Below are 12,619 nucleotides of genomic sequence, written 5' to 3' on the forward strand. Positions count from 1 at the left end.
GACATTGCTCTACATTTTACAGTGCAGTATAAGAGTCCCGCCACAAGGAGACACTAAAGGATTTCAAATCAACTGTTTCTGCTTCCAAAGCGGCGCCAACCGTCACCACCGATGATCGTACTTATATAACATAGACTGTGGATGCATGTTTGAGTTGATACATCACTTAAAGCCACCACTGTTCAGGCATGACATTATAGGGGTTGAAAAAAATGCAGTCTTTTATTGTAGAAGTGCTGGACTCAACCTGGTGGTGGTGTGATTGTGATAGATAGATAGATAGATAGATAGATGTGTGTGTGTGTTATTGGGAATGCAAGAACACCAAACAATCACATTTTTGTTATATATTGCTTAACAAATATATCAGACCACCATGCACGAATTTCCAAATGTGCTATTTTAGAAAAAAATTGGAAAAAATAGTAAAGCATATTATTGTTTTTTTGTGAAAATGACATCTTACATTTGATTGAGCTACCTTCAAACTTTAAAGTAAACATTTCAATGTTACAATGAAATCCTATGCTGCTACTATCTATAAAAACAGAGGAAATATCTACCTATATCATCTGCCCGTTAGGTTTCTTTTTGATACACAACATTTTTATCCCTGGGTACTAACGTTTTTTTGTTGTTGACAGTTCTCAGGATGGACCTAAAATAAATAAGGGGTCAGTTATGAAAACTTCACTGGACATGGAAAGCGCAGTGTATATAAGCTACTTATAGAACAACGTGATTTATGGGAGGTAGGGTAACAGGGGTGTCAAACAAAGGGCCCAGGGGACAGACGCGACCCACAAAAGGTCTAATTTGTCTCATTGGATGGCTCAGCATGTGACAACTACAGTGAAGTAATTAATAAATCTATGCTGCAAACCCAGGTTTGCTGATCTAAACATTTATATAAAACACAGGAGTCTAAAAATCTGGGGAGTTCAAAGTCCTTTTAGAAAGACTATTTGGGCTGTTCTTCCATTTTGTAGAAACAATACTTTCTGTTGTGTGGCAACATTGTTTTTCACTTAGGAACAGCATTTTAAAAAAATCTTATGGTTCACGTGACGCAGAGCTGTTTTTATTTACTTGTCTGGAACACTTGCAATCCAGCTATATTTAGCCCTTGATAAGATGTGCTTTCTATCCCTTGTGCGTAGAAAACGGGAATCTCTCTTCAAGGGAAAAAGTGGGATTAGTAGGTGGGGTGGTCCTAATGGTAAAATTAGTAAATTCAATACAAATAAAATAAGAAATGGTATATGAGATAGTAAGATAAAAAGAACATGAGGACATAAACATGCAATTATTTTGCAAACTTGTTTCTGAAAAAATCAAATCAAATAAAAACAGCTTCTTCTTTTCTTAACCACCCATCCAAAGTTTTGTCTAACTTACTTAAAATGAAATGGAGAAAAGCCCAACTTTTGAGATAATAACATGAAAATTTGAGTTATAGACACAAATAAATAATGTATTTTTAAAAAGGTTTTTATCAATGGCGGAAGCAAGCTTTCATGTTTTTGATCTTAATTTATGAGTCGAAATAAAATGCATAAAAAGCAAAACAAAATCAAAAAATAAATAAAGTGAAGTTCATGAAAAATAATACAGCTTTTAAATATTTTGCTTCCCTGGGAACTCACTAAACCCTTTATCTAGTCTTAAACCTAAAAGAAACGTTTCCATACCTTTTATTTTAATTTGTTTTCATGTATGTTTTACTTAAAGTCAGCTAGTCCCCGTAATCCCCCAAATAATCCCTTAAAATCCAACGCAGTGTTTAATTGTGAAAAGATGGAACAGGAAGTTGTAGATTTATGCTGGTTAGCGTAACAGCGGTTGCCGCCGGGGTCTACGGGACCGTCCCTCCCAGGAAGACAGAACCCGACACCGCCTCCTGCTCCTCCTGCCTCCGTCGTTGAGGGCCGTCCTGGAGAGCGGTCCGCCGTCTCTTCTTCGTATTGGACACTGTGTCATCACTCATTTTTATTCAGCGAGGTGGTTAGCAGGTATTAGCCACCCAAACCAAAGACTGTGTCAACATCTGGTTGCTTCTGCAAAGCTAAGCATAAACCGCTAATCTTTTTCTTTCTTTTTTTCTTTGTTTCAGCCTTCTCTGTCTAATTCAGTTGCTTGTTTTGGCTTTTAGCCAGAGAGTGTGTGAGGGACACATTTAGATTCAGACAACGTGACTGCATGCTACGAGCGACAAGAAATAACGGAAAGCAGGAGCAGCGAGAAAGCCTGAAAAGGACCGATTGTTGATTTCACCAAGATAAACAACTGGCACAACAAGGTGAGCCTCGGAAAACAACATTTGCATTCAGCTACATGATCACAGATTGATTAAACATTCATTTTGCTGTGGCATCATTCCCATCGAGTGTCAGATGCTGATGTCGGAGGCCATCGGCTATTTGCATCTCTCTGTGCCCGGCAGGAGATTCATTGTAGCTGCTGACCTGCCTGACAGGGTTTCATCTTTTGTTGTTGGTTTTTTGTTTGTTTGTTTGTTTGTTTGTTTGTTTGTTTTTACCGGCCTAATGGGAATCAGTTGAGTAAAACAATAGGCGTACACTTTGGCTGACTCAAGCTTTGATTTCCTTTGAGTTGAACTTTATTACAATACCAGGAGAAAAGTTGCAGTCAGATATGCTACATTATATCATGAAGATCATATTCAGGAAATACCCAGGGCAGGCAACCTTTTTTTTATATATATTTTTTTATAACTGCACTCTGAATTTTCCAAGAAATACACTCAGGGTGTAGCCAACGCATGTTAGTATTGTTCAACATTTGCTCTACTTTGTGATACACAATGACATTTAATAGAGTGACTTTCAGTACAGCTTGACATTTAAGCATCTTTTCCTCTATCTTCATCCTATCTTCCCTTTCTCTTTCCCTTCCCTTTATTTTCCTCCAGTCCACCTACATCTCCTCCTTCCCTACATGTCCACTCCACCTCCTCTTCTCCGTTTCTTTATGCACTTGACACCCCCTTTTGCCCTTGTCCACATTTCTCCACCCCCCCCTTCTGTCCTCTCAACCCCTCATTCATCTCTATGGCTCTCTCTTTTCCCCTTCATTGATTTGCCCGGTGGCGTTGCTAAGAGACGACCGCAGTCGGAGCGCTGCGAAGGATAGAGTAGATGACAGACAGTTTTACCTGCTCAGAAAAGGAAGTGAAGATTGAAACAGGAGATTCTCTGTCAGATATCATGTGGCTTTGGTATGTAATAGCTGAAGCTGGTTGGTTGTGTAAGAAAGTTGCACCAGTAGTTTACAAAGAAACACGTGAGTTTGTGGAGGTTTTTTATTCAGTTTTATTTGAACATGACTGCAGTTAAGGATTATTGATTAATGTGCTTTTATGATTACCTTTTTATATGTTCAGTATATGAAACTGAGAAAATGGAAGGAAATGTCTGTAACTGATTGTCTGGAGCCTAAAATAAGCTTTTCAAATGTTTCATATTGTAGAGCTGAATCTGAAAATTTGACAGCTCTATTGCTTTGTTTGTTTTATAGTATAGTTTAAAAAAAAGTGTCCTGCAACTAGATTTGTCAAAAAAAAATTGATACTCTGATACAAAAAAATTGTATTGAATTAATAGTCATTTGTAAAAGTACCAACAGTGCCATCATTCAGACAACTATAATCAGTTGTCTAATAGACAAATTAGCTTTCTGTTAAAGTAAGAAAAGTTTAGCAGCAGCTAGACAGAAACAGTGGAAATGTGCACTACAGACTCTGTTTGATCAGCACTGAAAACATGGAGCCAAATCACTAAAGCACTGCTCTACCTCAGACGTCTTAAATCATTGTTGTTACAAAGAAACCAAACACTGCCTGGTGTGAGTTTTTTTTTTTTTGCTACCTACGAGAAACGTAAAATATTTGTCCTATTAGTTTTTAATTATATGATATAAATTTATATTATTTTTTGTATTGCTCTGGTGTTTTTCTTTTCTTTTTTAATGCCTCTTTATTGTTTGTAATTTCTTTTCCCTGTGGCATCAAAAATGGCATTGAGTAACGGGTATTTTCCTTGGTGTCAGTATTATGTTTGAAATTTCAGTATCATGACAACCCTACTTACAGGTGCAACTTACTAAGTTTTGACTTAATGCAATGTTGGCATAAAGCCATTCCGGGTCATGTTAAAATCTTAAGATGAAATTTTATATTATTCTGTCTTATTTTGGTACTTATTTATTTATTTTGCCCAACTTCTTATGTGGAAGTGTCTACAGGACTGGTAGTTTTAAACTTGAATAACCTGAATATACTGCTACTACTACTAATAATAATATGGATAATTATAGTAATAACAATTGATAGCAGTGAACAGAAATTTTCATTCACATTTCCAACATAAAAATATGTATAATAATAGATTTCAAGCAGAAAGAAAAAAAAAAATCTCTAATGCTGTTCTTTTTTTAGCAGCAAACACTGTGCCCATTGGAGCACAACAAGACTTTGTCTTCTAAGAACACATAGGGCTTAAGTATAAGCTGGGATGTAGCCTTTCAATCTGTGGTGAGAGGTGAAAAAGTTACAGGCTGGCCTCTTATTGTGTAACCAATTAACTGTTAAACAGAGGTGTCCGGAGATAGTCACTCAGAGCATTAAAACCCAAAGCTAACAGTGGCATTGGTATCTGAACACTACACTACTACAGAGAAACATAAAACCTCAGCCACACCCTGCCGACACCACTTTTTTATTAACTTTTTTCCTATATTACGAGATAAATCTAAACCCCCCGCTTGCATCTTATATATTCTTTTAGGATACAATTTTTAAGCTTTTTTTGTTTTTGTTTTAAATTGGTGTTTTTAATAATGAATGTATGAGTTACCACACACCATGTGGCTCCTGTGCATTGGGCATGATTGTTAAATTCCCATTTTTTCCCTTGTTTTAAAAGACACGTATGAAGTCTTTCATAATTTTAAACATCTTTGAAGAAGTCTCTGCTTGTTAATGTAGAAACTAGGAATTCTAAAAGTTCTTAGAAACCCCTTTGTGGGGTAATTTACAGTAATTGGTAAAACAATAGTATTAAAAATACAAAACTTGCACATTTGGTCCACAGGAGTGTCCCAACACCCACTCACTCTTTTAATACTTTTCTCACTGTACAATGGGACTTTTCAGACGTTACCCAGTGTAACTCCAGCAGTGTTGCCAGCTGTTCACCATTCTGCTCTTCCTTGGTCCCCACACACAGTACTGCATAAATAAGAGAGGCAGAATTAGAAAATATTCACCAGCTGTGCCAGCCAGCATCTCCCTGGCACTGCCCCATGAAACCTTCACTCCACCTTTCCTGCTGCAGCTGAGCCACAACCTCATCCCATCACAACCTCGTACACAGTAACACATTACTTATAACATATAACATTATAGAAATACTTTTACATTAGCAGAATGAAGAACTGATTGGTGTAAAAATGGAACAAAACAAGGCAAAATAAAGCCCAGGGCAAAAAAAAAAAAAAATGGCATTAGTTAGCTCTCAACTGCATGAAGTGTACACACACAATAACAAATATCAAAAAGAACTAAAAGAAGTTTACTGGACAGTATCCTTGGCCACACACCAGTGAATACCAGTAACTGGGCACAGTAGAGTCTGAGGTCGTTTGGAGGGTCATTGGACACTAATAGAAACCATATGTTAAAAATGTTTGACATGTGTAATTTTATATTGTATTTCTTCAAAGGCACACAAAAAGTATAAAAACACGTAGTTCACTTTGGATGTCTTAATTAAACTTTTAATTTTTTGTATCATTTAGTAACAGTGATGTTGAATTTCACTGACTTTTAAGTCTAACAGTATTGCAGTGTTTGTAGCTGAGTAACCAGTAAAAAGGTTTTCCTTTCTATCTGTTGCCTCAGATTCTTTGAAAGCTTGCAGAAGTTTAAAGTGCTATCATTGGCTGTGCAGTTTAAAAAAAGCTTACAGAACTGTATCAATCAGCAAAATAGCTACACAAAAAAACAAGACCTAAACAACCGATGTACATAGCAGACTTATAAATATTTAGTTATATTTAATATTTAAAGATTTTTTTATATGCAAGCACAGTAAATGTATCCCTAGAATTGGGATAAGTCCATATACTATGAAAACACGGTACTTGGTAATTGCATTTTTGCATTTGAGGTACATTTTTCATCTGTCATGTGGTGCAACAGACTAGCAGACTTTGTATTTTAAAATTATTTACTTCAAATGAAAGCTGTGAGTAGTTCTTTTAATCTTGAGTAGTTCTGTACATGCTACAATACTTTATCTACACAAAGCCTATCATGCAGTTAATACAACCTTTGACAAGTGAATAAAATAACCACTATTACAATGCAAAGCTTTTAATGTGTCAGTGGTAATAAAATTTGAAAGGGTCTACATGTAAACATGTCACACCACAAAACATGAAAAAGCCCCAGTGACCTTGGAGATCCAATAAAGTGCCACGTAATGAAAATAATTGTTATTTGATGTGTCACTTGTTACTTTACCATTTGCAGTGTTTCATCACAAACTATCCAGAGAAAATGTATTCAGTCAGAGCAAACACTGGTTTGTTGTTATTATGTACAGACTTTAGAACCAGAGTAATGGAGTGCACCATACAAAAAAGGCTTCACTAATGGTCAAGTTATAGTAGTAGTTATGCCAAGTTATTGGACTAGTTACTACTAGTTAATGCAGTCACAGACTGTTTACAAATGAGATCAAGCCTGCAGCGCTTACAAACTAAGTAAAGATACAAGTGCAGTTTTTACCCAAGGATCATGAGATCTGTACACTTAAGCTGGTAAACTTAAGTGTACAGCAAGGAGGTTGCTAATAGGATTGTTACCTTTAAACCATGTGTTAACACACACACTTGCCCTCTCTCCCTCCTCATCACTACATTCTCAGAATAACAAGAACAGATTTGAAATGTAAATCCCTTCTGCTGAATGCCATCTCAGGGTCTGTGACCAGCCAGCCACATCAGCACCGACAGTGTCATTGCTAAAAGTACTGTTAATGTGTTAAGTACATAATAAAAGGGATTCACTTACAAACAATAGTTGATGGATTTATAGTAAGATTTTTTTAAGTTTTGTTTTTTATTACCCGTCAGGCATAGAAGGCTGATGGGGTATTGTTGTCAGGGCTGGCGGGCCACGTGGGCACCCATGTTTATGAATGTGAGGAGACATAGGAGGAGAAGTAGGAGCTTCAAATTGATACCATGGGTGCATCTACTAAAAATCTTAGATGAGTTCAGAGGACGTTTTCTGAAAACTTTGTGAATGTGATAACTTGAGGACAAGACGAGGTAAGATTTTGAAATTGATACTATAGGTGTCTCTACTAGGGAGCTAAGAGGTAGTTCTGATGGTTGCCGGTATTTTTATAGTATTATTTTATAGTTTTTAGTTGTGCTTTATGACCAAAAATTTGGGTAACTGTATTTTTTTTAACTTTTTTTTTTCAAAACACAGTATAGTATTTTATTAGTGTTTAGACTTGATTATTAATTTTGCACAAGTGGCACTTTTTTTTAGGTTTTCAATGGCTTTCTCTTTCATCAGGAGTGTATAGAAAAGGAAAATAAAATACTCATAAGCTCTACTAACCTAAAGTAATTCAATTCAATTCAATTTTATTTATATAGCGCCAAATCACAACATAAGTCGCCTCAAGGCGCTTCATAGATACAGAGAAAAACACAACAATCATATGACCCCCTATGAGCAAGCACTTTGGCGACAGTGGGAAGGAAAAACTCCCTTTTAACAGGAAGAAACCTCCGGCAGAACCAGGCTCAGGGAGGGGCGGCCATCTGCTGCGACCGGTTGGGGTGAGAGAAGGAAGACAGGATAAAAGACATGCTGTGGAAGAGAGACAGAGGTTAATAACAGATATTATTATAAGTAAATATTAGACACAGGAACTCAGTCTTTAACAGGCTGCATATTCTGATTTGAGGTTGCATAAGATCCACCTTTTTAATGTTCATTTGCATCTCCCTGCTAATTAATGTTTCCACCGGAGCATTTTGGAAGCAAACCCCATTTGGAATTGTTCTTCCAAGCTTTGTGGTTTAGAGTACTCTGTTTTCATGAAAAAGCCCGAGTTTCATCTTTTTTTGTCTCACCTGGTTCCCTGCTGCTGTGCTCGGAAATGACTAGAAATAAAGTAAAATGAGCCTCATTCTTTAAAACACAAAAAGCTCCTCTTTCAGTCAACACTTTTTAATGAATTTGATCACCTAGTAGTTGACTGATGATTTCCTATCCATCCTCTGAGTGGAATATTTCTGTTTACCAACAAATAATTCAAGGTTTTAAGATGAACAAATTTTAAACCGCAAAACATCATCATCAAAGATTTCTTAAGGCAGTGTGCTGGTAGAAATCTGTCTGTGTCTGCAAATTTAGTGCTTAATGAGGCTAAAAAACTGTAGGATCTGTGTTCAGTTCAAACACCACCTTCAAGCTAATGGCCTCTGGTGAACTTCAGTTTATGTGCCTATATGAAACACATCCCTTTGCATCAGGCTAATTTCAGGTGATGGTGGGGGGTAAAGTGAAAGTTCTCCAGGTTCTGAAACTACATTGTTGATGTTGAAAGCATAGATGTTTACACACACACCTACAGACACAGACACATGCACATGCACATACACACATTCATGCATGCGGATAAATTCACACAGATAATCCCATCATCTTAAACTACTTACAGTAACTGTATTTCTTTCTCTCTGCCATACACATGTGTACACTTACTCTATCCAATCACTGTAAACCACTTAACTTTATCACACATGCTTAATTCCTTTATTTACACAGTTAAATGAATTAACTGTGTAAAAAAAGCCCTACTGAGTATAAAAGCAAAGATGGTCTTAAACTTTGCAGGGTACTGCACTCTTACTGTATTTATATATATTACTGGAAATCAATCGACTCTCACTTTAGTGTTAATCTTTGTTTGGCAAATCATCAAGGGTTGTCTGGTATTGCGGTTTGTCTCTAATTATTTCTCCAATAGAAATCACATAGCTGCTTAGACCATCCAATGAGATAACACAGCCTGTGTCAGTCCATTTGTTTCCACTCTGTTTGTCTAGTTACTAATCAATGTTTTGTGTAACTGCTGACAAAAGTACACATAATCATCACTGAAGGTCAGAGAAGGATAATAATGGTCTTCGCTCCATTTAATTACTATCTAAGTCAAATCAATGTCACAGTTAAATTGCATTAAGCCCAAAACTGCCCCACTTTTTAAACATTTGATATGATCAAATGTTTAAACTGAGAAAATGTACCATTTAAAAAATAGCTTATTTGGAATTGATCACAGCAACACATTTATAAAAATAATTTGGGGGCAATAAATGGCTGGAAAAGTAAGAGTAGTAAAAAATAAACAGAGGAAATTTTGCAGCTAATTCAGTTTATTGGTAACAGGTTGGTAACATCATTTAGTATGAAAAGAACTTCTTGCAGAGGCAAAGGTAAAGATCGGCAGAACTATAAATTGTGAAACAATTTCAGAATAATGAAATTGTTCTCAGTGTAAAAATCCAAAAACTGTTTAATATCTCGTTATCTACAGTAAATAATATAATTAAAAAGATTTGGGGACTATGGAGAAATCTCTGTCCTTAAAAATCAATAATGGATACCTGTCATCTTTGGGCCCCCAGGAAGTACTGCATTAAAAAGGCATGAAAAGGCAAGATTTTGTCTTGGAATTCACTGCACAGTTTGCTGTGCCATTCACAAATGTAGGTTGAAGCTCGAGAATGCAAAGCAGAAGTCATATGTGAACATGGTCCAGAAATACTACCATCTTCCCTAGGCCAAAGCTCATTTAAAATGGACTGAGGCAAAGTGGAAAACTGTTCTGTGGTGAGATAAATCAAAATTTTAAATTCTTTCTTGGAAACATGGATGCAACATCCTCTGGACTAAAGAGGTGAGGGACATCTCATTTCAGAAGCCTGCATCCCTTAGGGTAGCTATGGAAATGGTAGCTTGCACATTTAGAAAGGCACCATTGGTGTTGAAAAGTATATACAGGAACTGGGGAAAGGCCTTGCATATTTTAGCAAGACAGTGCTAAAATATGCATGCTGCATATTGCAGATTTTACATCAGTCCAGGTGTTGAAATGGCCTGTTTGAAGTCCTCACCTCTCACCATTTGAAATTTCAACATTCCTCTCCTAAAAGTCTAGCAGCTGGTCTCCTCCATTGCCAAACTATTGTTAAAAGAAGAGGGGATGTTAAACAGTGGTAAACATAGCTCTCTCCCAACTTCTTTGAGACATGTTGCTACCATCAAATTGACAGCAAAATGTATCAATTGTCACCAACTATTTATCATTGGAAATAAGCTGTGACTATGTACACATAGAGTAGAGCTACGCCTTTGGCATCATTTTTTTTTTTTGCTGCACTTGTCCCGCACAAATAAAGAATTAATCAAGTTAACAATAATAAAAATGAATCAATAAAGTTGTTAAAAGATTTTTCTGCTACATCTCACAGTATTTACTTGTGCTTAAAGCCACATAGAATATAATTATAAAAATTTAGATAGACGTAGATCACATTATGTGTTCATAATATAAGGGACCAGAGCTGACATCAAACTCTGTGCTTCAAGTAAGTGAAGGTTGACGGCATGTCACACTGTGTGAGACGGGTCTAATAAAATCTAGGTCTCAATCTGTGTCACGCTGTACGCCATTAAGGTATGTCATACTGTGAGAGTGTGTGGTGTATGATGTTGCGACGGTGAAGGGAAAAAAGCACATGATGGCAGAGATGCATCATCAGCTTGTGTCATCCTTGCATCTGTTCCACTCTTAGGCTTTAAAAAGTACAGCTTCATAAGATTGGCAGATTCTTACAATCTCTCAAGTGTCCCCTCTCATCCTCTACATCTCTCTCTCATTCTCCCTCTTTCTTGGCTTTTTAAAAGTAGACTGGAGCCAACTGAAATGGTTACCCTCTGATGGATTTTATGAAGGTTTCAAGGAAAGATGTAGACTAAAAGCATCATTATATACCATTAAAATGTGGACAGTTTTCAGCTGCCAAGACCAGACTACGAAAGCACGATGAGGAGAAAACAATGCAAAAAGCATACTGCCGTCTTGATGAAATCACTGCCCAAACAGCAGATTATCTTTCACAGCAGTCAAAAGCTTTGGTTTGCTTTGAGCCGAGGGTACTTTAGAACTTGGGCTCAGCCAAATAATATAATTATAGATCACTCCTCTGCTCACACACCCTATTCTAAGGCTGCAGCCGATGATCTTCATCATATCATTAAAAATCTGCAGTGGCAGGACTCAGAAGCCTTTTCCAATCATGTCTAATTAACTCATCAGGAAAAGCTTCAAATAGGTTAATCTATATACCTAGGGAGCAGACATAGTTTTAACACAGCATCACAAACCTAACTGGGTTCTCTTCTCTTCTCTTCTCTTCTCCTCTCTTCATCATACCTTTAGCATGAAAACAGTTTATTATTGGATGAAATTCTTTTCTTTTTTCATTTTCTGCATGGGTTCCGTACTCTTCTTAAATCCTATCCACGTATTTTAATGAATCAGTCTCTTGTATCTTGTTTTTTCCACAGGGACTTCGAACTGGGTTAGCACAGAGGTTATGCTGTTGATATAGCCTCAAATAAGGTTACTCTTCTTTCTCATTCTGCCCCTCTCCAAATGCATTACTCACAAACGGGGATTGCTCAATTGCACAAGACACTCACAGGCCGTGTTCACAGAATAAATAAGTAGACACACGGCATTGAGGTGTCAAACTGCTGTTTTGTTTTCCTGGGAGGAAAGCTTTGGTGACAGTCCTGGTAGATAGAGAACAGATGGGCTTGGTAACAAATGCACTAGTTTCCAATGAAGAATAATGTGTTCAGAAGCACTATTATACAGCTTAAATATTTGATTTGCAGATGACCAAGGTGTAGCCTACCAAGTGTATGCTTGCCTATGTGAGAGAAAATCTCTTAAATTGGTTCAGTAAAGGAACCAGGTTAAGATTTGATGTACATAATAAAATGGGGTTGGCAAATCATTGGACAGCAATTGGCTTGGAGTGATTTGACTTTTATCTGCATTCATGAACAAATCCTGAAAGATCAAAACAGATTAAAACTGAAATCTTAAAATCTTAACCCAGTATTTGCATTTTGTTGTCAACACAAAACAAAAGAGCATTACAAGTTGAGTTGATGGTAAGTTAGAGGTATTGATCAAATCTCCAGTAAGACTTTTAATTGTGATTAAAGCTTTTTATTTAAACTTTTTATTGGTCAACAAAAGTCATTGCTAGCCTTAATAGTGCATTGCTTATGTTGCAAACAAAGCCATTGCATAGTTTGCTAATAAAAGACTTTTTAATAAGAACCAGCATCAGTAGGAAATGAAGGAAGATGTCATGTAAAACAACCTAGATATGGCTGGAGGAAAGTATTAAAACCCGATTCTTTTATCCCCATGATAGAACAGAGAAAACCCGACTCATAGTGGTCAAAACATTTATATTGTGTGTGTCA

At 36.7% G+C, this 12,619-nt stretch overlaps 1 long non-coding RNA gene across 1 annotated transcript in view; it reads left to right on the forward strand.

Annotated features, from left to right (window-relative positions):
* The first annotated feature begins 1,820 nt into the window (after positions 1-1,820).
* The window catches only part of LOC121815344, a 43,505-nt gene continuing 32,706 nt past the window's right edge, over positions 1,821-12,619 (forward strand). The window contains exons 1-2 of the long non-coding RNA XR_006054994.1: positions 1,821-2,012; positions 2,114-2,299. This is a non-coding gene — a long non-coding RNA (uncharacterized LOC121815344). The remainder of the gene's footprint in view (positions 2,013-2,113; positions 2,300-12,619) is intronic.

This window comes from Haplochromis burtoni, unplaced genomic scaffold (genome assembly GCF_018398535.1).
Source record: "Haplochromis burtoni strain Fernald_Lab_line unplaced genomic scaffold, NCSU_Asbu1 Contig_188, whole genome shotgun sequence".
NCBI classification, from domain to species: Eukaryota; Metazoa; Chordata; class Actinopteri; order Cichliformes; family Cichlidae; genus Haplochromis; species Haplochromis burtoni.